The 25981-nt window shown below is 37.5% G+C and overlaps 1 protein-coding gene across 2 annotated transcripts in view; it reads right to left on the minus strand.

The window, feature by feature from the left end:
• The window catches only part of LRRC4C (leucine rich repeat containing 4C), a 90344-nt gene extending 67132 nt beyond the window's left edge, over nucleotides 1–23212 (minus strand). For both annotated transcript variants that reach the window (XM_059849266.1, XM_059849265.1), the window contains exon 1: nucleotides 21347–23212. The gene's annotated coding sequence lies outside the window, so the exon portion shown is untranslated. The remainder of the gene's footprint in view (nucleotides 1–21346) is intronic.
• Between the last annotated feature and the right edge of the window lie 2769 nt (nucleotides 23213–25981).

The raw sequence follows: 25981 nt of genomic DNA on the forward strand, positions 1-25981 counted from the left end.
AAGCTGAATAGCAGCAAAACACTTCACGAGACAAATTTATCCAATAGAGACATAATTCTGTAAGGCAGGAACATTTGGAAATAGAGTAGACAAAGCATGAGACAGCATGAAACAATTGTGTACTGATGACACAGAAGGCTAAATCATCTATATTTGCCTTTTTGTCTTTCAGATTACTCCTTCTAGTCAATCATCCTGGAGCACCACTACATTTCAACACCTCTTTCTTTCTTTTTCTTTCTCCCTTCCTCTTCCTTTTGAAAGCACTATCAAATATCAAAATAGATGTGACCTCATTTCCCTTCTTTTTCATCTGGCTTTAAAGGAACAATCTGTATAATCACTATGTTTACCCAAATGTTTTCACATTCACTTCTTTATATCTGAAAACCTATTTTATAGAACATCTGGACATAGTGTTCAACATTCCTCTCTTAAAATGTAGTTTTCTCTAGTCACATGATTTTTATAAGGTCACCTATCACAAAAGTCAATGACCTTATAAAAAAAGTAGATGAATGAGTGAGGAAAGATTTGGGCTGGAGAAAATGTTAAGTATCATGACTGTTTACCACAAGCATACATCCGTATAAAAAGTTCATTCACAAATAGACTAAGGCTCTTCCAAAGAGAGCAAAAAGCCTAGAAGCCTGCAAGCATTTTAGAAAAAAAGATTTAATGGTAATACAAGTCTAGAAAATAGTATTCAAAAGTTCTTGATGGCAGAAGAAAATAAATGCTTCTTTCTCCTTGTTAAAAAAAAAAAAATCAAACCAGTTTTGGCTTTGCTGGGAAACTATTTGAAATACAAGATTATCTGTACAGGCTTGTTGAAATGCTCTATATCTGCTAAAGGGGATGAATTTCTATGATGTTTTTATTAATCAATTTTTTTCAATAATTTTTTTCAAACATTTTTAAATGCCAAAGAAAAAAAGGAGGAAAAATACAAAGATAGTTACTAGTATCCTAATAGCATATTTTCTGCCAACAGCTGCTAATATTTAAGTCATTTTAAAGAAGTTATGCCTCTTATGAAATGCTTATCATTTTTTCAATACAAAAATTTTCTGTTTTGAGTCTCTGGTAACAAGTGTCTGAAATATAAGATTTTTGTATCTCAATCCTCTCAATATTGTCACTATTACACTCAATGTTAAGAAATGGAAATTTCAAGTCATTCAATAAAATGCCAAAGTTTTTGGTCCCAATAAAAGAAATCTTACAAAACCATTTTATTTAGTTTGATTCATTTGGTTTTGACTTATAGTCTGCAGTTGGAGGATTATGAAAAGTCTTCTTCTGCATTTTGTTGGGGTACAAGAAATAGAAGAATGCTCATATTCAGAGTTTTTGAACAGATTTGCTGGTACTTGGTGTGTAAGAGGAGGTTCTTTTAAAGGAAGTAAATCTTTCCCCACTTGTTTCTTCACATATGATAAAGAGTGAGGCATAATTTAAACTACTTTTTTTTTTTTTTTAATTCTCAGCAGCTCTTATCATCTTTCTCACTCCAACTCCAGGAAAAAAAAATTTTTTTGGTTGATAGTCTAAATATGATTTAAACTCATTTATTTCACACCCTCTATTAAATCAGTCTTCAATGCTGGTGGAATTGAACAATTGGCAGAATGACTGAAGACACACAAGAATGGAATAACAGGAGCTCTGCATATCTGCAACTGTGTGGGAAAGAAGATGTGATAGAAACGTTTACTAAATAAAACATTAAAAAGTAAACAAATAAGTAATGAATAAGTAAATAAATAAATAATGAAGTAAAAATAAAGTAACACTAAAATAAATTATAAGCAATAACAAAGGAAAACATAAATAACCTGTGGCCCACTGATACTTTGTATACCAGAGGAACCTGCAGAATGCAGGAACTCTTGACGGAAGAATGTACAAAAAGTACTTGGAATAAAATTTAGCTTTGTATCCCTGAAAAACTATATGTACTGAGCTAAGTCTGGAAAAAAAAATCCCAAAGAATACTATGAAAGTATGGCTGGTTCCCACTAAACACAATTACCATGGTTTAAATGCCAAGGAGATCTTAAGAGTTTTTGTTCTTTTATTTATAATAGAATGAAAGGAAACTTTGAAATTAAAAGTCATGTCAAGTAGAAACCCCCCACACCCAAAAAACCCCCCCAAAAAACCCCAGAAAGCCAAACTTAATAAACAAAAAAACCCAAAAAAACCCCACCAAAACAAAAAAACAAACAACCCTAAGCTATTCACAATATTTGTATTAATTTTTGATGAACTGGAAGAAATGTTAGGGCAGTCAATTGAAGTCAAGTAGAACCTGGTAGGTTTCTTGCCTTGGTAACCCTTACTACCTCTTGGGATAGGTATTGTGAAATAAGTGAACAATTACCTTGGAAGAACAAATGGTTTAGCCTAACTTGACTCAAAGGCTCCATCATTTTTAAAGGACAGTTAAATAAGAAATTATTACCCCCAGCCATTTTAGGGCAATTATAAGGAGCATAATACACAGTGATATGTTATATCAATTATGTATAAATAGGGAGGAGTTTTTCTGAACATTCTATATTTCCTTTTAGGAAAAGGGTTTTTGTTATCTTTACAGAACACTGAGATTAGCTAAAAAAAGCTGCTTTATAATAAGTCCCAACTTGACAGATTTTGGAGTTTTGTTTTGTTTGATTAGGTTATTCTCAACATGTTTTGGAAACCAGGAACCAGTCCTCTGAGTGGAGTATGAGTGGCAAAACTGAGTTATGGACGAAAACTAGTCTTGCTCTAATGGAGATATGGAACCAAAAAACTACAGCAGCACTTGGATCCCTTAGCTGCCATGTCCTCGGCCTAGGCACTCAGTTCTGGCTGAAAATGGAAGAAGGGTATCCACAATATTTACCTTTGATGCTATGCTTACAGAATGATCAGTCATAACAAAATACTGTACATTGATCATACACCTGCAAATCAGAGAAATTATGTGAGTCTACCAAGGAAATCAGAGATAATAATGCATTATAAAAGACAGTTATTCTTTTTCTTTAATGAAAAAGGGAAGCCAGCTCCAATTTCTTAAATCTAGAAAGATGCAATCTAAGCCCAGAACCATATTTTCAAATGCCATTATGTAATCCATTTCCTGAAAGAAGGGGATTTTGAAAAAACTTAGGGCCTGAGTCAACAGAAATATCAGAAAGTTCAAGGAGTGCCAATGTCTGCAACCAGCAGGGCTCAGTACAGGCACACTGACTGTTCAAGGGGAAACTCTGAGGGAGACAACTGGGAGGTCCCACTGAGTGCCAGGCTGAGCACAAGCATTTCCACTGAGTACTTTGGGAAAGCTAGTGGTCATGATGATTTCTAATAGTCCTTTCCATACAGTAATTACCCGATTTTATTGAATTATAAAAATAGCAACACTTGCATAGACATATTTGCAAATATTTTTTCTTTAATTCACCATAAAATGAATCAAAAACTAAAAATATGCAAGAATTACTTACAAGTTTAAAAATTTTATGTAGCTTGAAGGGTTTAGGCACTCAAGTTTGAAAAAGTCCATAAATCTTAGAAAAAATGAGAAAAAAGAAGCTTTTTTTTGTTATCTAAATGTCCAACCTACAGAAACAGACATAGGAATAAAAAGCCAACCATGGTTCAATGTTTTTTACATAATGGGTATACTTTCATAGGTATCATAAATTCAATTTTCTATGTGTTATAATCCAATATTATACCCAATAATTATTATTTTTTTAGTTAATAACCACTATTTTGAAAGAACAGAATCTTAGTTCTAAGCCTGCTTTCATTAGTTTCCCAAGGGTCTAAAAGGTGCTGAACAACTGCAGCCTCTAATGACTTTGTAATCCTATTTTGCACTTGGCTTATTATAGCAACTTGCATTTCTCTTCAATGGCTCAATCCTGCACGGTAGAGAGATCCAGTCCTGGTCCAGGAAAGCATCCTGATTCCTGCAGGGTGTACCCAGATCACAGTCTGCAAAAACTTCCTTTTCAGCCAGGATGATGGAAGAAATAGAAGGGAGAGCCTTAGCACTGCTTTGCCAACACAGAAGAAAGCTGAAAAAGGCTCATGTAAAGAAGGCAATAAAACGAACAGATTGCAATAAATTGTTTTCTTTATGGATCAAGGCATTGTTTGATTTTAAACTGTAACTAAACCATAATTCCCTTCCTGAGATTCTTGGATATTCCTTTCCCTGCTGAAGGAGTTGAAGAACTGTTCAGTCTAGCTTTTCATTTACTCTCATCTGTATTGTCATCTCATGCAAAATAAAATAACTTGAATTTTCAAGCTGGGTTTTTCACATAGGTGTGAGTCTTATGCTCACGAACTAATTACACTTTTTAGTACACTTCTTTGCTTTTATATTTCAGTCACCAGTATTTCAAGTTTTGGGTGGCTTTGTTCCTCCATTTGTTATTAATTAACATGTTTCTAACCAAATAATGATCTATAATATTTGCATGTAACAGCTGCTAAATTTTGCTGCACTAACTCATCCCTGCACAAAAGAAAGTATAAAATTATTGCCTTTTAGGAAAAGGATTCCATTTAATGTTAATATCTCTGGGTAACTGTATGTTGATCACTCTGGTATTCCTTAAGTCCATTTTACCTGTACAACAACACAGAACAGTGTAGAAGTGGGGAACAACACAGAACAGTGGTTGAAGCATGGGAAAAAATATAGGAAATGACAATTTCTTTTAAGAATTAGCACTGTATTAAATGCCTTTGGATGAAGAAGGGATGAAAGGGGGAAATAGTTATTTTAATGATTGGGGCTCTCTATTTGGACCTAGATAGGATCTAATGCATCAATACCAACAATGAGAATAATTACTCAATGACTTTTGATTTAATTTTCTTGGCCAGCTCTGGGACACTGCAAAAGGAACCCAGCTGTTCCTTGATTGCACATTTGATATTAAATGTTGTTATATTTTCCTCAGTGCAACACAGAGAGTTACTAACACAGCAAGTTGGTTACTATGTATGTTCTCTGGAATACTTCAATCTTAGTAAACTGAAAAGAGATTTTATAAAAGAATCAGATAAGGAAGAAAGAAAAAGCATTTCCACACCACAGAAATGCTGCACATGCCACTCTGATATACATACAGCAGGAATGGACTTAGGATACCTGTGTTGTAAACACAAAGAGATTGGATCTAGCAATAAATGCAATTGCAGAGTTAAGCTAAACTACATTTATCAGCTCTAATAAGTGTTTGCATAGTCTGTACCATCAGAGTGTGACCATTCATCTTCCAGTCTATTCAAGCACACTGCCAAATCTAACAACATAAGCTTTGAAAAGATAAACGTAAAACCAAGTTACACTGACTCTTTTTCATTTGAAAGACAGGTCTGATTAAATACATGATTTATTATATGTTAGAAGTCAACAGTTTTAAATGGTATCATAGCAGCTGAAATCCAGGAGAACTGCAGCTTTTGAGATTCTCTGACACAAACTATGTATGTAAAGGGTTCAGATATAGGTTTAGTTGTCTTACCTAATGAACTGAAGATTCGGGGCTTCAGTTTGTACCCTCTGCTACCACAGATAATGGTAGTAGCTAACTCCCATGCCTTCTGGAATAGTGGTGATAAAGAAACTAGAAACACAAAGTCCGTAAAATTTAAATCGAGGATTCTTTGTCCCAAGGCATTAATATTGTGTATGCTTGTTGTTCAAAGAGAATTCACCCCAGACCATCCCTTCTTGCTTTTTAGTCATGGTGCATAATAACTGTCTCTCATTTACTCAAATTTCATTCACATTTATTCAAGAAGAATGAAGCTAGCTAGGAACACCTATGTATGCTGATTGGGTAAGTCTACTGGTGGCTTGAGCCAAAATATAATGATCTTTAAAATTAATTTACATTTTAAAAAACAGGATTTTTAAAAAAATTTCAGCTCTTTTAAAATAATGCAGATTAGTATTTTAAAAATATTTCTGCTTCTGCACCTACTGCCTGAAGAATGATAAATGCTTAGTTTAATTTATTTTCCATCTGGTAACAGGCATTTACTTCCTTCTAAAGATGACTGACGTGCTGATCACATTTCAATGCAAGAAAGTATCACCAAATAAGGCCAGAATTTTCCATTCGCTTCTGTTGGATTTAGGCAATACTTGTTCTGAAGAATGTTCTAGTTTTTCACCCATATTTAGAAAATGCATTGTGTACCATGGTGAGATAGTCTGATTCTTGCCAGATTTGAACAAAAAGGCAACACAACGTTAGATAATTTTAGTCATAATGATACCATTCAGTGGAATCACAGTTATGCAATGCTATGTTTTCACAGCATTGTGGAGTTGTGTTAGGATACTAATTTCTTGGCATTGTAGCCCAATTATTTTCATTTATGAACTCAGAGGGTGGAGGGAAATTTGCCATGCTAAAATTTGAAGCGGTCCTTCAGCTTTCTACTTTGAGTCCACTGTTGCACATACACTGTTCCCATAACAGCAGAACAACTCTGCTATTAAAGAACAGGAAAATCAGATGGATTTAAAAAATAGAGGAACAGTGTCAGGATTTTTTGATGAACAGTAAAAGAGGAGTTTAATGTAGAAAAGTCATGTATGAAGCAGATCTCTTTTGTGGAATGCAAACCAAAGCAAAATGCGAAAAAAAGTACCATCTTGTTCTCTTCATCAACAGAAGCCTATGCAGACATCTCTTAACCTAACACCCACCACAAAAAATAAAGAAAAAACAGTATGTTTGGGAGACAAAAGTGTCAATTATTTTCTTTAAATTCCTAGACAGCCATGGCTCTGACTCATCCAATTTTCTCAGTTTAATAAAATATGACCCTGTGGGAGTAGCCTGTTGCAAAATGTACCATAACCATCTTCTGCCTCCAATGTGAGAACTGAATTCTGAACATGTGGACAATTTCTTCTGTACTTGGTTAGTTAACTATTGAGGTACCTCTGTGTAAGTTCTATCCTGATCATTCTGGCAACGAGGAATTTACGCAATGAACAAAATATTGATAAGAATCTCTGAATTAGTGTAAATTTTCCAAGAACTTTTAAAAAAGGATGAAATTACAAGTGGGGGGAAGGGGAAGAATAAAACCCAGAATAATTATGAAATTAATAAACAATTAAGCAATTCACCAAAGCTACTCAAAGTACCACACCACCAAAAGTCAAAGATTCTACAATAAATTCCATTCATAAAAAATACACAATGTGCCAAGCAGAGGCAAGCAATCAGGTGATATCCATTTCAGTGTTTTAATTGTATTGTTACCTCCACAGACATAAATAAAAACTAAAATAAAATCAAAAGTGAAAAAAAGGGAGGAACCTAACACTACATTTATTCCCTTTCCTTAAAAACGTTATTGTACTGAATTTGCAATTTTTAAGCAGTGATTTATGTATAAGCACAGCACACATTCAGACAAATTCTGATCTTGAAAACCCCTTCTCAAATAAACAGTTTTTATTCATCAGAGTATTTCTGATGCAGTAGCAGACATGCCTTCCTGTGCAAACTCATGGCAACTGACAATGTGAGAAATCGAGACATCACCAAGCCCTTTGGCTGTGCTGGGAGTTTCCCGGGGGTAGGTTGGTCACAGTAAATTGTCCTCAGCTGTGAATTTCACTTTCCTCCTGAGACTCTAAATCTCTTGACCTCTGAGTCACATTTCAAAGTCCACATACTCTCCATCTGCTTGTTTGCAGAGAAGAGGGAGGATGAGTGTCTGCAGAACTAGAGAGGAGATATTGAAAGGAGCTGTGTCCTGGGTTTGAGGTAGAAAGGGATATCTCTATATTAATGGGGTGCTATAGAAACCAGTCCTCCACCAGTAGGAAGTGGTTCATCTACTAAATGCATAACAAGCTGGCACGTCTTTTCAAATAGAAGCAACCAACATTATGAATTATGACAAAAAGAACTTCCTATCCCTAATGTTTCTGAACATTGACAATAGTCAGAGTATATAAAATTTCACAGTCCAGGAAAATATTTGTGCTTTTCAACCATTTTTGTACATGAACTGAAAATAAATGAATAAGAATTTTGGTGTACAATATGCAGAAAGCCTGAAAAAGTTTTTCTTGAATACTCCTTATCTACTTTTTTAGAGCTAGAATATTAAAACAGTATTTAAATAAGCCTATGTTTGCAATTAAGTACTCTTAAGAGTAAGAATTTTGGTAGGCTTATAATCTTGCTTAATTTTAAGGAATAAAATTTTAGTGGATTTATTTTTTTTTTGTGCAATTCAATATATGCCCAGAGTAAAGTAAGTTAATAGGGAAAATGTCACTAAGAGTCTGAATATAAAATAGGGGTATGAAATTGCTGGCAGATCAGGAAAAACCCTTCTTAACAATGCAAAGTCAAGAAAAAAAAAAAAAAATTGACCCATGTACCCAGAGTTATTTAATCAATGGAAAATTTAAGATAAAAGATGCATGTGTTTTTTGTTTTCATCTCTTACTCTGCACTGAGACACAGTTTTGTGTATGGTGACACAGATCGCAATAAAAACAGTGCTTACAAAATGCCTTTTATTCAAGTACCTTTCATGCAACTTAAATCTTATGTTCAAAAAATCTCTCCTTAAATCCCACTCCCACTTCTTAAATTACATTAAATTTGTTTTGATGTTTGACCTCTTATAAATAGTGTTGGCTGCATACATTGTGCACGCACAGGATCTGTCCTGCAAAATGAGAATGCAATTTCTGGTGAGTTACAAAGTAAAAAGGAGCACATAGAGTCTGCGTGGTTTGTTTCAAACAATGAATAAGAAGCCACAGAAAGGTCAGAGTTAAGACATCTCTAGAGCTGCCCACTACAGTACACAAGACTGATCATTCCACTCTATTTAAATGTATATCCTAATTGCATTTTCCTTTCAAAATGTATAATTTGAAATGATAGAGGGAAGAAAGATGTCAAACAAGATCTGATATGTTTTCTTGCTTTTGGGAGATGGGTGATAGTTTCACTACTTGTTTTTTTTTCAAAAAACTTAAACCTTTCTAAAAGCAGTTCCTTTTTTACCTAACTGCCATGTAGTTGGTGTTATAAATCATACAAGATCTAGATGACTAATGTGTGGAGATTTATATCCGACTCCTACAAAAACAAAAAAAAAATGGAAGCAGGTGTTTTACTAAATACACACAAAAAATACTATTTCCCTGCTACTTTTCTGCAATGCAGCCACAGTTGCAAAGAATCATCACTTTAATATGTCATAAGGCCAAATATGCTCCCAAGCTTTCAAGAGCAATCTATCCACTTAAACACACATACATACACTTATAGAAATATATAGCTTTAGCAGTGAAAGTAGCTCAGCTCATGCCAGTGAAATTAAACTGACAGCTCCTCTAGTACATTTTTGCCTCAATATAGAATCTGTTTTAGTTTCAGTGAGGCTTCATTTTGGTCCGTAGCTCCATCTGCATGGAAAAGCTGACAAGAACAGCGTTGTATCCTGGAAGTTTTTAACTTTTCATTAAAAAGATCTACAGAAATGCTCAGAATCAGGCAACAGTTCCCTTTCTTCCAGTCTCCTCACACACTTCTCCCCAGTACCATGATCAGCCCCTCAGAGTTGTAGTCTTCCAGAGACCTCTGGCAGCACAGTACTCTTTGGAAACACAGTGTGAGATAAAGAGCTTTGGAATTCTGCTGCTGCTGAGGAGAGAGATGAGCTATTGACAGACAGTATTCATAAGGGCCCCTAGTCAAAGATTAAGGAACAGTTAAATTTCCTGGGAAGTAAACCAATTCTGTGTTGGTCTGTCTAATCGTGTGGCTGGTCCCAAGCTAGGTCAATGGTTTGAGAAGTAGTGACACCAACTTTTGACAAGAGACTTTGCAGAAAGGACTGGGAGGGAAGTAAGAGAAAAGGACCATCCCAAACAGGCTTTCAAATTCATTGGCTTCTGTGGTAAGGGGGCAGTAAATAATATTCAGTCTCCTTCCTGGAAAATCCAGGACTGCACTATATGGAACATATATGTGGAATAATGGATAAGGATTAAGATGGGGTATGAATTTTCAAAATGCTGATTACTGCACTGACTACCTAGACAGATATTCTCAGTCATATTAACAGGGCTTTCGGATAATATAACCTAACCTGCACTAACTGTGCCAGCAATATTAGTGCAAGCTCAATGCAGGTTAGTGGTTTAGACTCATGTGAAGCATGCTATTTTCTCCCATAAACAAGCACATGAGATCACCTGATTCATTTTTATAAGTCCTGCAAAAGTAGTGTTATTTATCCAAAGGCAAAGTGGAGGGTGCAAAAAGGAGAACACAGAAGAGAGTAGCGAGGTAAGAAGTATAACTGTCTCTAACCTCCAGGACCTTTTGGGCTAACCACTCAGCTGTAACAGTGAAATGATACACTACTCCAGGAAGGCTCATGAATGGAGGAAACCCAATTTATATGAAAAAAATGACTTGGACTACGGAATTCTAAACAGATAAAGTGAACATCAACCTCATCAGTAAGTATGAAAGATGTATATTTATTTTAGATTTCCATCAGCAATTTTTTTCAGAGATGCTTAGTGCAAACAGTGTCCAAGGAAGGTGAAGAGTAACTAGACATATGAAAAGATAGCCCATTGAGACTGCATTTAATTTCAACCCACACTACCAAAAGCTACTACCTGCAGTGATGCAAGGGAAAGTTCACTTAATTCTTTCTTTCTCTCTGTCTTCCCAAACCTAAGACAGGAATTAGCAAAAGATATAAGCAAAATCCAGTCCACAAATGGAGTTATTTTATGAAGATAGAAATGCACATTTCTAATCTGAAATCCTTAGCAGCCATTCACAGCAAAAAAAAAGATGTGTTCAAAGCAATCTTTAGTGTTCTGTAAGCAGAGAACATGTTGAATGTACCATCTTTGACACCTCTATATTTAGTCTATTTCAGACCTGGGAAGTAGCCTGGCATCTATTGCAAAATAGGTACCATCTGACCAACTATTGCAGAAATTCATATCCAGGTTTGTATCAGAAGCCTAAACTGGATACAAGCTCAGAGACAATAATTTTGGTTGGGTTTGATTTACATGTTGAACCCCTAGGTCAGCTTAAAAAATGGACCTCTGCAAGCTGGAGGCCCAGGTTGCTGAAAAGGCAGTGTTTCAGAAGTACAACACCTAAAGCTTGCAAACCTCTACACTAGGGACAGAACTCTGAAGGAGGTAGAAACTTGGTCACCTAAATAAGTTTGTGGATTGGGTACCCAGAGACCAACTAAATACACACAGTATTTGTTCACCCACAGCATAGCTTTCAAAATTCATCTTTGCAGAACATTTCAGATTTGAAAAATTCACAGATTTCAAAGGACACTTTTCCAACCAAGCAGAAATCTGAGGCACTGAGTCAGAGTACTGTCATAAAGCAGCAGATGACCCAAAAACTTCTTTGGTGTTCTGATAACAATCTCAGCAGAGAGGGAATGATGAACTGCAGAATGATATTTTGCTCATAGCTACACTTATCTGTTGATGACAGGATTGGAAGCCTGGTTATAGATGCTCAGGCTACATTCCTTCTACTTGCAGGTACAGGGACTCAGAATCATCTACTCTGCCTTTCTGAATTAGCAAAATATACAAAACACAATAAGGCACACTTTACTATAACAGTCTTCCACAAAGACAAGGACCTCTGGAGATAGAGAAAATACTTCTCTGTGAATTTTAAAAATGGTAAATTGTTTTCAACATCAAAATTATACCCTTAATTTCTATTATGAATTTATGAGACCTCAGCTTCTATCTATTGTTTCTTCTTAGAATTTTATTTGGTATATTGCAAAACATTTAAACTTTTATTGTTTTCCTCTTAAACTAACCACATCAGTTCTTGAGCTTCTTAATAAATAGATTGATGTTAAAGTACTATTTTTTTTCCTTTTTATTCAGCACTGACTATTTTTGTGGGTCTATTCTTTCCAATAAAATTTATAAAATGTGGACAAATTCAAATGCAAACAGCATTCCAATTTTCCCACTGACATTGGTAAAATCACTATTTTGTTTCTCTGGAATGTCATAATATTTTTTAACACTAGCACAGTGGGATCTCATGTGGAAATTCTTGCCTGTTGCAATATCAAATTCTCCTCAGAGCTGGTTTTACAGAGGAGTTTCACTCATTCAGAATTTGTCCTTTTTATATGTAACATTTAGCATCCAATATTACTCAGTGTGCCTGTCTTATTTATCATGCTGCCTCACTTGGTCTCAAGGGAAAACTTCTCAATCCATGTGATTGAAATCACATCACTATGGCCAACGACATTTAATTAACTGGCACTCTCTGCCAGCTCAGGATCAACAACTAAAACCCACCATACTAGACACTTGAAAAATGGCAATAAATACTTAAAAACTTTAAAAACCCTTTATATAATTAATCCTCTAAAGCAACATCACTCAGATATCCTCACAGGCCATGCTGGTTATGAGCACACCCACGCTCCTGGGAGTGCAGGCTCCCCTGCCTGCTCACTGCCTCTCCACACATGAGCTTCCAATTTAGTGTTCCCATGCTATCTGCCAGTAGACAGCCTGGGAAGAAAGCACTGCCAAGTCATGCATGCTCTTACAAGGTGCAGGACACCCTGTGCAGTGGATGGATGGATGGATGGATGGATGGATGGATGGATGGATGGATGGATGGATGGATGGATGGATGGATGGATGGATGGATGGATGGAGTGGAGCCTCACAGTGCCCAGCACAGCTTGGTCAGACCACACTGAATGGCTGCAGTGAAAGAGGTCAATGTCTGGCAGCATCACAGAAGTGGTTTTGCTCTGTTTCTCTAACCTATCAAGCCATCTATGCTTTAATAACTTCATGCTTCTTTCAGACTCTTACTCAAGCTTTGTTTCATGTTTGCCCTCACATACCCATCCCAACAGATGCTCTTATCAAGGTCATTTTTCAAACTGTGGGCTCTACACTTATATAAAGTGTAATTTTATATCAATGATTTTTCTAGAACATTGGTATAATTGTTGTAAAAAGAGTTACAATATCTGTATAAGCCATTAAAAGTATTTCCTAACAATACTTACTCTTAAACATCTTACAAGTGCTTCTAAGCTACTTGAATAGCCTATGTGTTTTAAAGTTTGAGTGTACTTTATTTCCATGGTAACTTCTATCTAGAGCCAGGCAGTATAAAATGGTCAAATTGTTTGCTTGATAGAAAATAATTCCCATAATACCATACTATTGACATTAAACTTTTCCCTGCCTTAAGTTTCTACCAGTTGAATCCTATAATGTATTTTCAGTTACTTTGCCAAAAATTTATGCCAGAGGAAATGGTCGATGGTTACTATGTCCATATAAGCTTCACTTGTAGCATTAGAATGTTTTCTAAACAACTTTTTGAAAAAGTAAAACACTACTGTGGATTTCAGAATATTTTTCCCCTAGTAGATATACCTCAAAATCTTTTCACTTGCTTTCTCTTTTCACAATAAAAATTTTAATAATAATTTTTCCAGATACAGAATAGAAATATTAATTGAATTATTCTGACAGTGATGTATCACTACTGCCAACAGCTCTTCACAAGATGCAGCCAATAAAAACAACAAAAAGAGCAGCACTGCTCTCCTACGACATCAATTGTACTCCTTTTGTACCTTATTTTTTAACAGAGGTTGTTATATGATTTCATCTTTTCCCTACTATGTACTAGTTTGCTTTCATATAATTTTTGGTGTAATTGTTAATTTTTTATGTCCTTTTCCCTTGTATCAAAGACAGACTCAAAGTCAAATATTAACTCCTTGATGAATTGGGTTTTTTCATGGCAAAAAAATGTATTCCTAGAAACTAACCAGTTTATATCCATAGCCTTCTGTTTATATGTCCTTTCCAATCAATTTTTCTCATAATTTTTCTCAGGTTTAGAAGACAGGTATTTCTGAAGCAGCTTCATTGATTGCTTTTTATCTTAGATTTGCCCATAGGTAATCATCAACTCCACCTTTCTTTGCCTCAGACACGAAAAAAAAAGTCTTATCTGGGTGATATTTTAAATTAGATGCAATACCTTTTGTGATAGGAATTTATTATCTATACTTCTTTGCAGCTCTTAATGACATTCTACTACTGCTGCATGACATTTTCATACGTATTCTCAAACCTGAAATTTCCCATTAAAAAATGCAATTATTTTTTCCACATGCTATGGAAAGGACTGAGCCATCCTCCACTACGGTTTGATTCAGTAATCTTTAACAGATACCTCCAGGCCTTCACTTAATGTATGTAACTCAATCTCCAGGGCCAGACCACTCAGGAAAATGCACATTACAGAAAGGAGGATATCAACATGAACATTCACTGAAGGTGAGGTTTTCTGACCTCTTTCTGGTTCAAAGAAGAAATCCATTATGGTTTTAATTCCCTGCACCATATACAGTCAAAATTCACACGGGCGTTAAATGCAATAAAACTCTCATTGAAGTAGTAGACTGTGCACTGCATATGAGCAGCATGAAAGGCTAATGGGGTCACCATCCTTCCCCTCTGGTAGCTGTGTCATCAACAACCTTAACAAAATGAACCCCCGTTCTCTAACAGAAGTAACAAATATAAAAGCTTTCCTCCGGAAAAATAGTATATAACCACTTGTAGGAGAAGCTGCTTGTCCAATGAGGGCTCACAAACTGAGTAGGGGCAAAGAAAATCCTTGTAAAACCAAACAGCTAAGTGAAGAACCCTTAACACAGCATATATGCCCTTTGGCAAAGAAGCTCATTGAATTGAATATATTTGTGTGCATTTCATTTGAAACTTGCATGTACTGAGGGAGGAGGGAAAAGTATGATTCCTTAACCCACTTCCTTCTGTCCCTGTAAAACTCCTACTAACCTCTTTTAACATGAAAATGATAGCATTTTTGTTAAAATGATTCTAATACATCACAACATTCAGTTATTGACATACATAATCAATACACAGAGATTACACCATCCTAAGGACTGAGAATTCAGACCTGAAATATCTAACTTTAAAACCAGCTACTTTTGTTAATATAAGAACAGGTTTTTCTATTGCAGTGAGATTAATTCATCAATTATTCCATTTCACACTGATGAAAATGATGCTCTAACACCTGGAATGTCAGCAGGGAGGGCAAAGGAGCATAGAGCCTTTGGAAATTTTGAAGCTTGTAGCATATTAACTCAACATGGTATTTGAATCATCTTTTTATATCTGTAAATATAAATGCTTATTCTATTATTTAGTTCTGTAAACAAAGAAAAAAAAACCATACAGAGTAAGATCCATCCTGCTGAAGTAATTATTAAATATCTGATTGAGATCAGTTGGAGCAAAACTGGGTTTATGTTCTCACAATGACAGATGAAAATAAATATAAAAGGAATGAAACTGGTTGCACGGAAGGGTTATGACAGAGCAAACTAGCTCATACAGTTTACAATGGTAAATGATGACTAAAAAATGGGCAATAGTGAATAAAAAAACCTTAATTCTTTTAATTAATTCCTGCAAGACAGAAATCTCACTTATACCAGTTCATGGAGAGACTGCCACCCTCTTCTCTTACATGAACAGTCCACTAATAGCTGTTTTTGGAGATTAACAAGAAAGTTAAATGTTGGTTTATAGCTGATGAGGATCCAGTATGATGAAAATTTCCTCCTCTAGTCCCTACCATAATAATTTCCAACTAAGACAATGGAATCCGGTGATCTTCAGTAACTTGATGAGTGGGCACAGTGCAGGAGAAGTGAGGCGAGTACCTCCATCCCAGCCACAGGTGGCCACCTTTTTGACATTGCAAAGATTCTGGAGAAAGTTCAAAGCACATGAACAGAATTAGTGCCTGCTTAAGGTCTTAAGATAGTTTAAGCTTGAGATCATGTCTAAGGTGTGATGACAGCAGTGTGAGGAAGCTGCACTGTTATGACTCTTGCTGCACCCCCACACTGCTCTTTGTGTGCTTGGCTCTTTTCCCCATGTAACACAGCATGGGAGGGAAGAGATTATTGCCATGAAAGTGAAGAGAAGTTTGTAAGCAAAATCAAAATGTGCTGCAGATCTGAAGGACGCTAATACTCTCTGGAACTTACTACCATTATTTTTCAGCATCAGGTCAGATCCTTCGGGCAATGACTCTTATATGTATGGTGAAATAAAAGCAAGTCCTGGGCCTTCTAGAACTCAGGCCATACTATAGTGTCCATACAAATAGGAACAGAAATCACATCCATATTTCTGAGGATTATTATAATGCACAGGATGATATGAATCCCATAATTCCATAGCTGTTAACTAACTGATCCCTCAAACACAAAAGGCATAAATGAATGCTCTGAATTGCTGCTCGTTTGCAGAGAAAGAATCATTTATTTAACTTATCTTGCTGTGAAACTTCTGAGTAAGATTTATCTAGCTGCAAGTGAAATAATTGTTGATGGAATATTTTGCTTTGCTTTGAGGGTGGTTGGTTTCCTTTTAAATTCTGCTGGTTCCTGGTTATATTGCTCCCCCACAGTCCTGACATAACAAGTACAAGCTTGGCAGTAAAACTAAGGTAGATTTTAGTCAGTGGTCTGATGCTGCCTCTCTCCCTTTCACAAGCAGCAAAGGTAAATCCTGTCTTGGCACTGTGAAAACAGAATTTCAAGATATATGTTAGGATTTAAATTTACACAAGTTATGGTATATACCTGAAATGAATTTTAATATGCCCAAGGAATAGATCCACTCCTGGAAAGTTCATTGTTGTTTCTAATTGTCAGCGACTGCTACACTTTGCTTGCCTGCAGCTATCCAATTAACATATCACCACTACAGAAAATATTGTAATATGCTCCATGTTCTAACGACAACAAGTCTCACACTCCACTTCCATCCAACAATTTCCTTCTAACTGGGTTTCCAACATATTACCAAGTAGCAACGAAGAGTATACAGGCATATATGCCATCAGATAATACAGCTTGCAAACATCTTTACCTATTGCTGTGCAAAGTTCTGCTGTGGAGATATTCCTGGTAGTTTAGAATATTCAGACAGAGAGAGAGGGAGATAGAGAGACAGAGAGACAGAGAGAAAAGCAAAGCTCAACTCTAGAAGAGGAAAACATGTAACTTGTGCCCTGAGATATCGCTATGGCAACATTTAAACAATGAACAGAAAGCCTGCAGGATTCTGCTCTCGCTTCCTTGGATACCAAATGTAAATCCTGATTCTCTTTTATTGTGTGCATGCACAAGCTTCTGATTTTTGCCTTTTTCACTAACAGATAGCAAAATATCCAGGCCCCCTACCAGGAACTACACATTGATTCACTTCCATGTATTGCAGCTTGTGAATATGCAAGTAAACACACCGCTGGCATAATCATCTCCCCTCTTGTGTCCCCATTTCTACCCCTTAGGATCAAAAAATGACCATGAGAGTACAGTTAAATAACAGGTACCTTTTTTTTTTTTAAATAAAATCATTAAATGAACCACTCTAAAGTGTCACAAGCTAATCCCCAATGTCTTCTGCCATGACAGGAAGTAGAGGCAGGATCCTTTCCAAGGGCTGCTCCTTCTCTAAGCTGCTAGAGTCAAGCATGCTGCAAGGCCACCTTCCAGATCAGCATGGCTGCTGCTAGTCCTAAATTCTTCTCATCTGGGTTATCCTGTGGGGGCTGAAGGAGGCTTATTTTTGTTTATGACTTTCACAGAGCAGCTGGTAATGGGATGAAAGGCCCCTGAGAATACTAACCTGAAATCCAGTCAGCTTCACTACTCTAGAAAATACTTAGTAGGTTCCAACAGCATATCTTCAGAGTAATTTTCATCCCAGACTGAAAATGGCACTAATTCCATGCTCCCTTGTTCCCTCACAAGCCATCAGAAACAAAAGCATATCTCCAAGCCAAAAACAAAGACACTCTGGCAAGACTGAGATGGAGGCTCTCTCTCTCTCTCATGCTGCTGCTGAGTGCACAGTGCACTCCTTCAGTGAATATGCTGCAACTTGGCTAGCTTGGCTTGGGATTTTTCACCAGCAACAAGCACTCTCAAAATGTGCTAAAATCCTGTCTTGAGCCCCATCCAAAATCTTCCTGCCTCATATTGCAACAGCTAGAATCTTCACATCAAATAGGAGACGGCTTTTTAGGTCACAGGCAAATAATTTTAAAGCCTACATATGGGAAGCCATAGCAACACCTCTGGAATCCCTTTGTTTTTCTCCAGTCCCACATAATTGCTTGTATTGGCTCACATCTAGAGCATTTTTTCTTGGGTCTCACCTAATTTTAAAGCTCATTTTTCACTTGTCAGTGGTATCAGGCTGGGAGATATTGTGACACAATTTGCCGCTCCAGCAAACTGAACCTGCTTCAATTCTAGATCAGTACAAATCAATCCTGACATGAGAAAAGACACAGAGCAGCCACCCTCTTGCATTAAAAACTTTCACTTTGCCTGAAGTTTGAGGTTTGATCTCTGACCTTCTGGAAAACAATTAGACCAAGCAGAGCAGGACCTTCCAATACAGCTGTATTTTTCCTCCTGCATCTAGTACCTATATATACAAATAATTGTTCCCTGTGCAGTGCTAAATCCCAGCTTCCTGGGGTCACTACCAAAAATATCATTCATGGTTTGAAGAGGAGACAGCCCTCAGGACCAGCATATGCCACTGAATGACACACCTGTGCTCAGACAGCTGTGAGGGAAGTAGCAGAGACAGCCAGCTCTGGCCTCTGGTTGAGGAGATATGTTGCTTCTTGCTTGGCTGGATGCTTTGATGAATGTTTCGGCTATTTATTTTATGATCAGCCCTTTGGGCTCTGGAGAAGCCTCAGCACAAATGCTGAGAAATGCTATACTCATTCCCACTTTGATATTGAAGGAGTTAAACTCCGGGCTGTTCCATGTGTCTTTTGGCTACTGTATTAAGTGAATGATTCACTGAAGTGTGAAACTGTTGCCTCTTTGGAAGCAGACACACATCCCTAGTTTTTTAATGTTGATAAGGTTTGCCTGTTTCAGCCCGAACTGGTGACTAAATTTTCCCAGTGCTTCTTTATCATGTCAAGAAAATACTCCTGCTAGTTATTGTACAAAATGAATGGGGTGCCTATGACAGCTTTCTACTGGCCAAAACTGGAGTTGCTCTGTCAAATTTTCTGTTTGTCTGTTCACTTGACAGCAATCTAGGGAAAAGCTTGGAGATGCCTTTTCCTAGCCAGCTTCTTTTTCCTTCAGTAATTACTGAGCAGCAGCTTAACATAAATTTAGCTTTTCTATTACTGCAACTGCTGATGTAAGTGCAGCCCACAACAGGGTACAGACTTATCATGACACATGAAGGAATAAACAAGAAAGAGTTTTGCACTTGTTTTCAGATGCTGACACACTTATTACCCATTTAGTGTCCCACCAGGAAACATAGGCCCAGAATAAAAAAAAAAGAGACTAAAGCACTTCACACTAAAACAATTTAGCCATATTGAGAAGGATGAGAGCAATTGGAGGGGGAAGGAACAATTTTTGCTGTGCCTGCTTCCTTCTTTTTTGAACACAACAGCGCAAAGGGTCGGATTTGTTCGTGTGGCCAAACAAAAACTCCTAGAGATTTCCTTAGGAGCAGAATTGTATAATCCTTTTCAAATAGCCAGTGTTTAAGAGGCATGACCTCCAAACAAAAGCACATGGGACACATTTGAGGGGCAGAATTTCTCATTTCCATTACGCCAAAAGATTCAGGACATCTGAAGTAACAGTAGTGATGTAAGTGAATGAAGACAGGGGGAAAAAAGAAAGAGGCTAATAATGGTTTATGTATTTATCCAGGGAAGTTACAGCTCTTTTTTATGTTATTTGCAGGCAGCTTGTGAAGTGAGAAATGCTGCCAGAAATTAAAAGAGCTAATATCTGGATCTACCAACACTTCTTCCCTCCCTAACCACTCTCCCCTTTTCCAGAATATTGCTGCTAGAAAAAGTAAAATGAGTGGCAAAGCTAGTTCTGCACCTTGCCTCCAAAAAAACCTAACAAAAACCCATTCCTATTCAATGGCTCATTTAATTAGTTGTTTCTCCCTCTCATTCTGCACCAGTTTTGGCCTAATACCTTCAGCTGGAACCTTAACATGTGAAGGCCAAGGTTGAAGAGGGCAGAGGTGAGGGAGGACAGAAGGGGAAGTAAAAGAAAGAAAACTCCCTACTCACGAGCTATGCAGTCATGCCAGGAGGGGATGGAAGTAGCACTTTCCCCCCCAGGAAAACATGGACCTCTATTTTAAACGTCATGTTATCCTCCCCTTATGCCACACTCCCACACGACATTTCTCCAGGAAGGGAGAGATATTTACTGGTCTGCTACACACCATTGCTAATTTCTGAACCCCACCATTCACAAGCCACTTTTAAATTATTTTCATTACCAGCATTATAAAAAAAAAGTCTCCTGACATCTCAGAATCCTCTCACTGCTTTCCAATCAAAGTAAATCTCTTTCAACTGCCATGAAAGTCCAAGGGGACCCTGAAGGATTCACCACAAAATCACAAAGAATTTCCTAGGAGATCCAGAGGGCATGGGTGGCCAGTACAGCAGTTCCCTAAACTCCCTCTCAATAGAAGAATATCCTCTCTCTGCCTGTCACTGTCCTTGCTTAGCAATGGGGTGTAAAACATGTAATTTCTCTTGGAGCTGCATCCTCAAAATCCACCAAAAGCCCCTGCCCCACACCCCCCCACTCCCGCCAAAAGCCATCCTTCACCTCCCTGCTTGACTATAAAATGTTCCTGTTAATACACCATATTGATCTGCAATGTCAGACTGGATACCAGCATTCAAATGAGAGCCTTGAACTATTTTAAACACTTAGTAAATAAATAAACCTCCTCTGTGCATCTAATTCCATGCAACTTGCATCCGTTTGTAGAGACTGGGCAATGAAGCAGCACCCCCACTCACTGCAAGGGCTTTCTCGAAAGATTTCTTTGCTAGCAAACATTTAAAGATGCTATAGAGACACACAGGCAGGTGTCTGCAACACCTTACCAAGGCTGGAGATTTAGGAATTTGGGCTACTGTGAGAATCCAGTTCTTTCCTCATTCCTTCCCTTCTCTCTTCTCAACCGCCCCCCTCCAGCCATTATCAAAATACAGCCAGGTTCTTTATTCACGTGGGGGAAAGACCGAGAAAAGAGGAACAAGAATGAAAGAAAGGCAATGGGGCATATTTCCTTTTCCAAAAATAATAAAATGGAAAGTGTACTCACTGTATCCTCAAAGACTATCCAGCTGGAAATCCGAGTGATTATGAAAAACCAGGGTAGGGGAGGGGTTAGAAAACTATTTCATTTCAGCAACCAAACCAAAATTAAAAACAAGCAAGGAAATTAAAAAAAAAAAAAAAAAAAAAGGATATCCAATTCCAATTTCCCAGCAATTTCAGTCCATACAGGTGCCAATCCAACCCAACACTGCCGAACTCTCCCCCTCTGGCAATTTGCTTTCTTCTTCTCTGTCCTTATTTTCTCAGTGGCTTTCAACTTTTCTGCTTAAAATTTCTGTAGTAGTAATGTTGGTGGTTGCCTCCACTGAAGAATAGTGGTTTAAAATAAAAGGAAAAAAACAAAAATCCTTGAGGAGGATGAATGGTCCTTTTCCTTTCTGAAACTTTTCATTCCACTGTGGATCATTTGCTTAGTTTCCTTTTTCTGAGGTTTTCTGCCTCTCTGGCTCCACTGCTCCCCATTGCTATTTGTTTTTTCTCTGGAGAGCAGAAGTAACTGTATTTCCTTTTAAGCAATCCTCCATCTGCATTCTTTTAATGTAATTTTGTTGTGACACTTAGGATCCAGGTCTTGCCAGACAATTTTCTTTTTGCTCCTTCTTTGCTGCACTATCAATTATCCAATCCATGTGTCTCCACATTAGAATGGGGATTCCCATTCTTCTTTTCCTCTATAGCCCCACACTCCTTTAGAAAATAATCTCCTCTTGCATTTAAATTTTTATTCCTGTCTGTCAAAAGAATAAACTTTTAGTCTCTCTCCCCCCTCTCCAAAGATCTGATTAGATTTCCAATCACAACCCAGTGCGCAATTGGATTTTTGATTTCGGCAAGAAGCCAGCAATCCACAGCATCAGCACCCTCTCCTTGTTTCAAACTCCACGTTATATCCTTTTGCCTTCCCTCCAACTCCTCTGCATTTTCATAATTTCACATTAAATGAAATGAAGGAGGGAGGGAGTAGAGAAAAATTCAAGGTTCCCACCAGCTGTCAAGGATAAATCCATCACCTCGTTATTTTTTAAACACTTGGGATGGGTATTTTTAACGCCCACTCTCGCCTTCCCCCCCCTCCCCCCCACTTTTCAAAATCCTTCAGACGTTAAAACTCCCCCGATGGGGCACAAAGAAACCCAAGAAGACGTGATTTGTCCTTTCAGCTGTAAATTTCAGCATACTTTGCTTTTCATTTTAGCTTCCTCTCCATCTTTTGTCCAGCAGCTATATGAATCCAGCAGCACTGAGACGGATAAACTTCTATTTCTTTGAGGAGAGAGAGGGAAAGAGAGACAGGAAAAAGGATAAAAGATCTCTCGTCTCTGCCTCCCTTTTCCTCCCTTTCTGTGTTTCAGTGCAGGTCTGATCTCATTTCCAAGCTGAGCCCGGTGTATTTCAGATGTACAAGTTGGATTTCCCTTCTGCACAGCCGTGACTTAGTCTCCCATCTTCTTCCACATGCCAGTTATCTTCCCCCTTTTCTTCCTTCCTTCCTGCCTCCCTCCCTTCCAAGATGACACAGTCCCAGGAGCGCAGCCGCTTCTTTCAGCTTTTAGTTTCATCCCTGACATGCATAGCCCTTTGCACAGCCGAAACGCTTCCCTCCTCCTAGGAGCTGCAGCTCGAATTCTCCCCGTGTGAGCATGTAGGGACGCATGTATGTGTATATCCAGCTCCTGACAGCTCCTGTTGTTGCTGGGAGTAGCTCCTTTTTTCAGTCGCTCTGGCTGGCTCTTACTCCCCACCTTTCAGTGGCACCCTAGGATTTGCAAATGTCCCAGGGCTGGTCGCTCTGGCTACACTCCTCCTTCTCCCCTTCCGTTCTCTCCCCTCTTCCTCTGTTGCGGTTTGTTTCTTTTTTTTTTTTTTTTTTTTTTCTTCTTCTTTTTTTCCCCCCTCTCTCCCCTTCTTCTCTCCCCCCCTTCCCTTTTTCTTTGCTTGTGATCAGTAAAATACAATTACCCAATTACCTCCCATCATCTTAGCACTGATTGGTCAATTGCATTAACACTTGATGTCAGGGAAAGGGGCCGGCAGCTGCTCCGGCGTGGCATTGCTGCCACCTGCTTGACAGACTGGGAACAAACTCAGGCTTACCTTAAGAAATCTCCAAGTCAGAAAGCAGTAATTGAAAAACAAGGGATCATCTTAAGGAAAGGAATGTCAAAACTCATTTTCTTAAAAGCCTGCCTGATTCTGACAGTTCAACCGGTATTCTCAGGTTCCAGCCTAGCCGATGAGGCAGAGTAAATGACAGCGAAATGAAATGAGGGATAAAGTTGTCTTTGCAAAAGAAGTACAGGGCAACCAGTATTCACAGGTACCAGCTCTGGCCACTGATGCAGAGGCACGATAATAATATGAAAGAATGTATAAAATTATCTTTGCAAAAACTGTAACAGTGGAAATAATTTGCATTGAAAGACAATCTGTTTTCCAATTACAGAAATCAATATTTGTTTCAAATTTGTATGCACATAAAAATTACCTAAAATTCCATTTTGGCAGTTGTTCAAGGGCAAAAGCCCTTTGAACAGCTTCAAGGTTTCAGTGAGTTTAAGTGCTACCTTCAGTAAGCTGTGACAGCAATGCAACAATGCAACATCTAGGCTCGCCTATCAAATCTGCCACAGTTTGATTAGAATGGCCTCTGACATGCATTTTGGAGCTCTCTGAGCTGGCTCTCTAATTTGGGTTACTGAAATAGTGACATGTTCGTTGTGCTCTTTGCTGCTTACCCAGGTATGCTAGATGTACTTATCTATATTACCTAAAGTGCTCAGAATTGGGCTTGTGTCTTGTTTCTCTCAGGGATCTAAATTCAATGGAGATTTTACAGAAAATGTTGCATGTGTAAGGTGAGCTACACTACTTGCTTCATGGAAACAGAATTTGGAGTATGTATGTGCTGGCATTTGTCTCTCTTAAACTCAGAAAGATATTATTTATAGACCCTACTCCTCCACACAACCCAAAAAAATTAAGTCAGGTGCTCTAATGGTAATTATAGCAAACTTCAAATACTAAGCAGTAACTGAGTTATTCCATGCACATAGTAATGTAACTAGCTCTTTGCTCAGTCCTCCCTCAAATAGTAAAGATATGTTTGGTATCCTTACTCAGGCTTCAGCTTTTGTGTGAAATTGACATACATGAAAATAAAATAAAGTGTAAGTTCTGTGTCATATTAGAAGTTTTTCCAGAACTATAAAATCCATAAGCTAGCTGAATTCAATCAAGCAACACTTACTGAATCATTAACATTGACTTTCAGATTTATTCTACTGACTCAACAGGCTTTCTGGTGAGAAGGTCCTACTAGATATAAGTTAAGGAACTGGAACCAGATGCATTTAGCATCTGATCTTACTATCCCTGAAATCAGTGGCAAACACAAATTACCTGCAATGGGTGAAAGGCTGAGTGTGTAGCAATAATAAATGACCCAAACCTAGCAGTCTTTAAAAAATGCTGGAAAAGTCTCTGGGTTTTTTTGAGGAAGGTTGCAAGTGTGGCAGGACATGAAGTAACAAGTCACTTGCTGACAAGTAACAATCTTTTTCTCAGTTGGTGAGCTTATTTTGTTCCTGTCTGATTCACTGATGCTGCTGGTGTATTTTGGGTCTACAAACGCCTTATGAAAGTCTTTTTCTTTTAACTACTCAAAAACCAGTAAACCACAAGGTTGCTCCTTTTCCCAAAAGGATAAAAACATCACAGTCTAATATGTTTCCTCCACTGTTTTTTCAAGAAGTTCCTGAAAATTTTCCTGCTACTATTAAAGAATCTTTGAGTGAAAGGAAAGGTTTCTATAACTGCATTAAACAAATATACAGGTGTACACAATTTTGGGCATCCAATCAGAATCTAAGACACAAACCATGCTGTAGCTACAGTATCTCTGTTCATACAAAGTGATACTTATGATAGAAATGTGTGCATTTTCAAATGACATCAAAATACACATTTCTAACAGATAACTGCTTAAATATATTGCCTATCTTTCTATATACAAGGAAAATATATTTGCTGGCATATGCGTGGCTAAACAAAAAAATGTATCAAAACTGCAGCATGCCCTAGGCTATGATATGATCTCTCTTAAAGTTTGTTATCTTTAATACATCAATTAGGCTTTATCACCTAATAAACCTAGAAGATAGTGTGATTATCTTTTTAGAACATAACTTTAAATCCATCTAGTTTGCAATATTTATAGGATGACATTCCACGCTACATGAAAAAGTAAATATCCTTATACTAGACAAAATAAAAATAATAATTGCATTATCTGTTTGAGAAGCATATATGTCACGTGTCTGAAACCTACTTAAAACAAATATTTTGGTTCTATCACAGTAACTCCTTTTTCAATCAAATGTTCCAAGGCTATCATTAACTCTGGAGAGAACTGTTATGTTTTTCCTACAGCACATTATATAGTGTTGCCTTGAAACCATGTTGTTTGTATATTGCCTTCAATCTTGCCCAATCCTGAGTATGGAAGGATAACAAAACTCAAATGTATGTACTGGCAAATCTTCACATAATAAACATGAAGAGCAGATTGTTATAAAGATTGCTATATAGAATGTTTTCCTTTCCAGCAGACAAGGCCAGC

This window comes from Haemorhous mexicanus, chromosome 6, assembly GCF_027477595.1.
Source record: "Haemorhous mexicanus isolate bHaeMex1 chromosome 6, bHaeMex1.pri, whole genome shotgun sequence".
NCBI lineage: Eukaryota > Metazoa > Chordata > Aves > Passeriformes > Fringillidae > Haemorhous > Haemorhous mexicanus.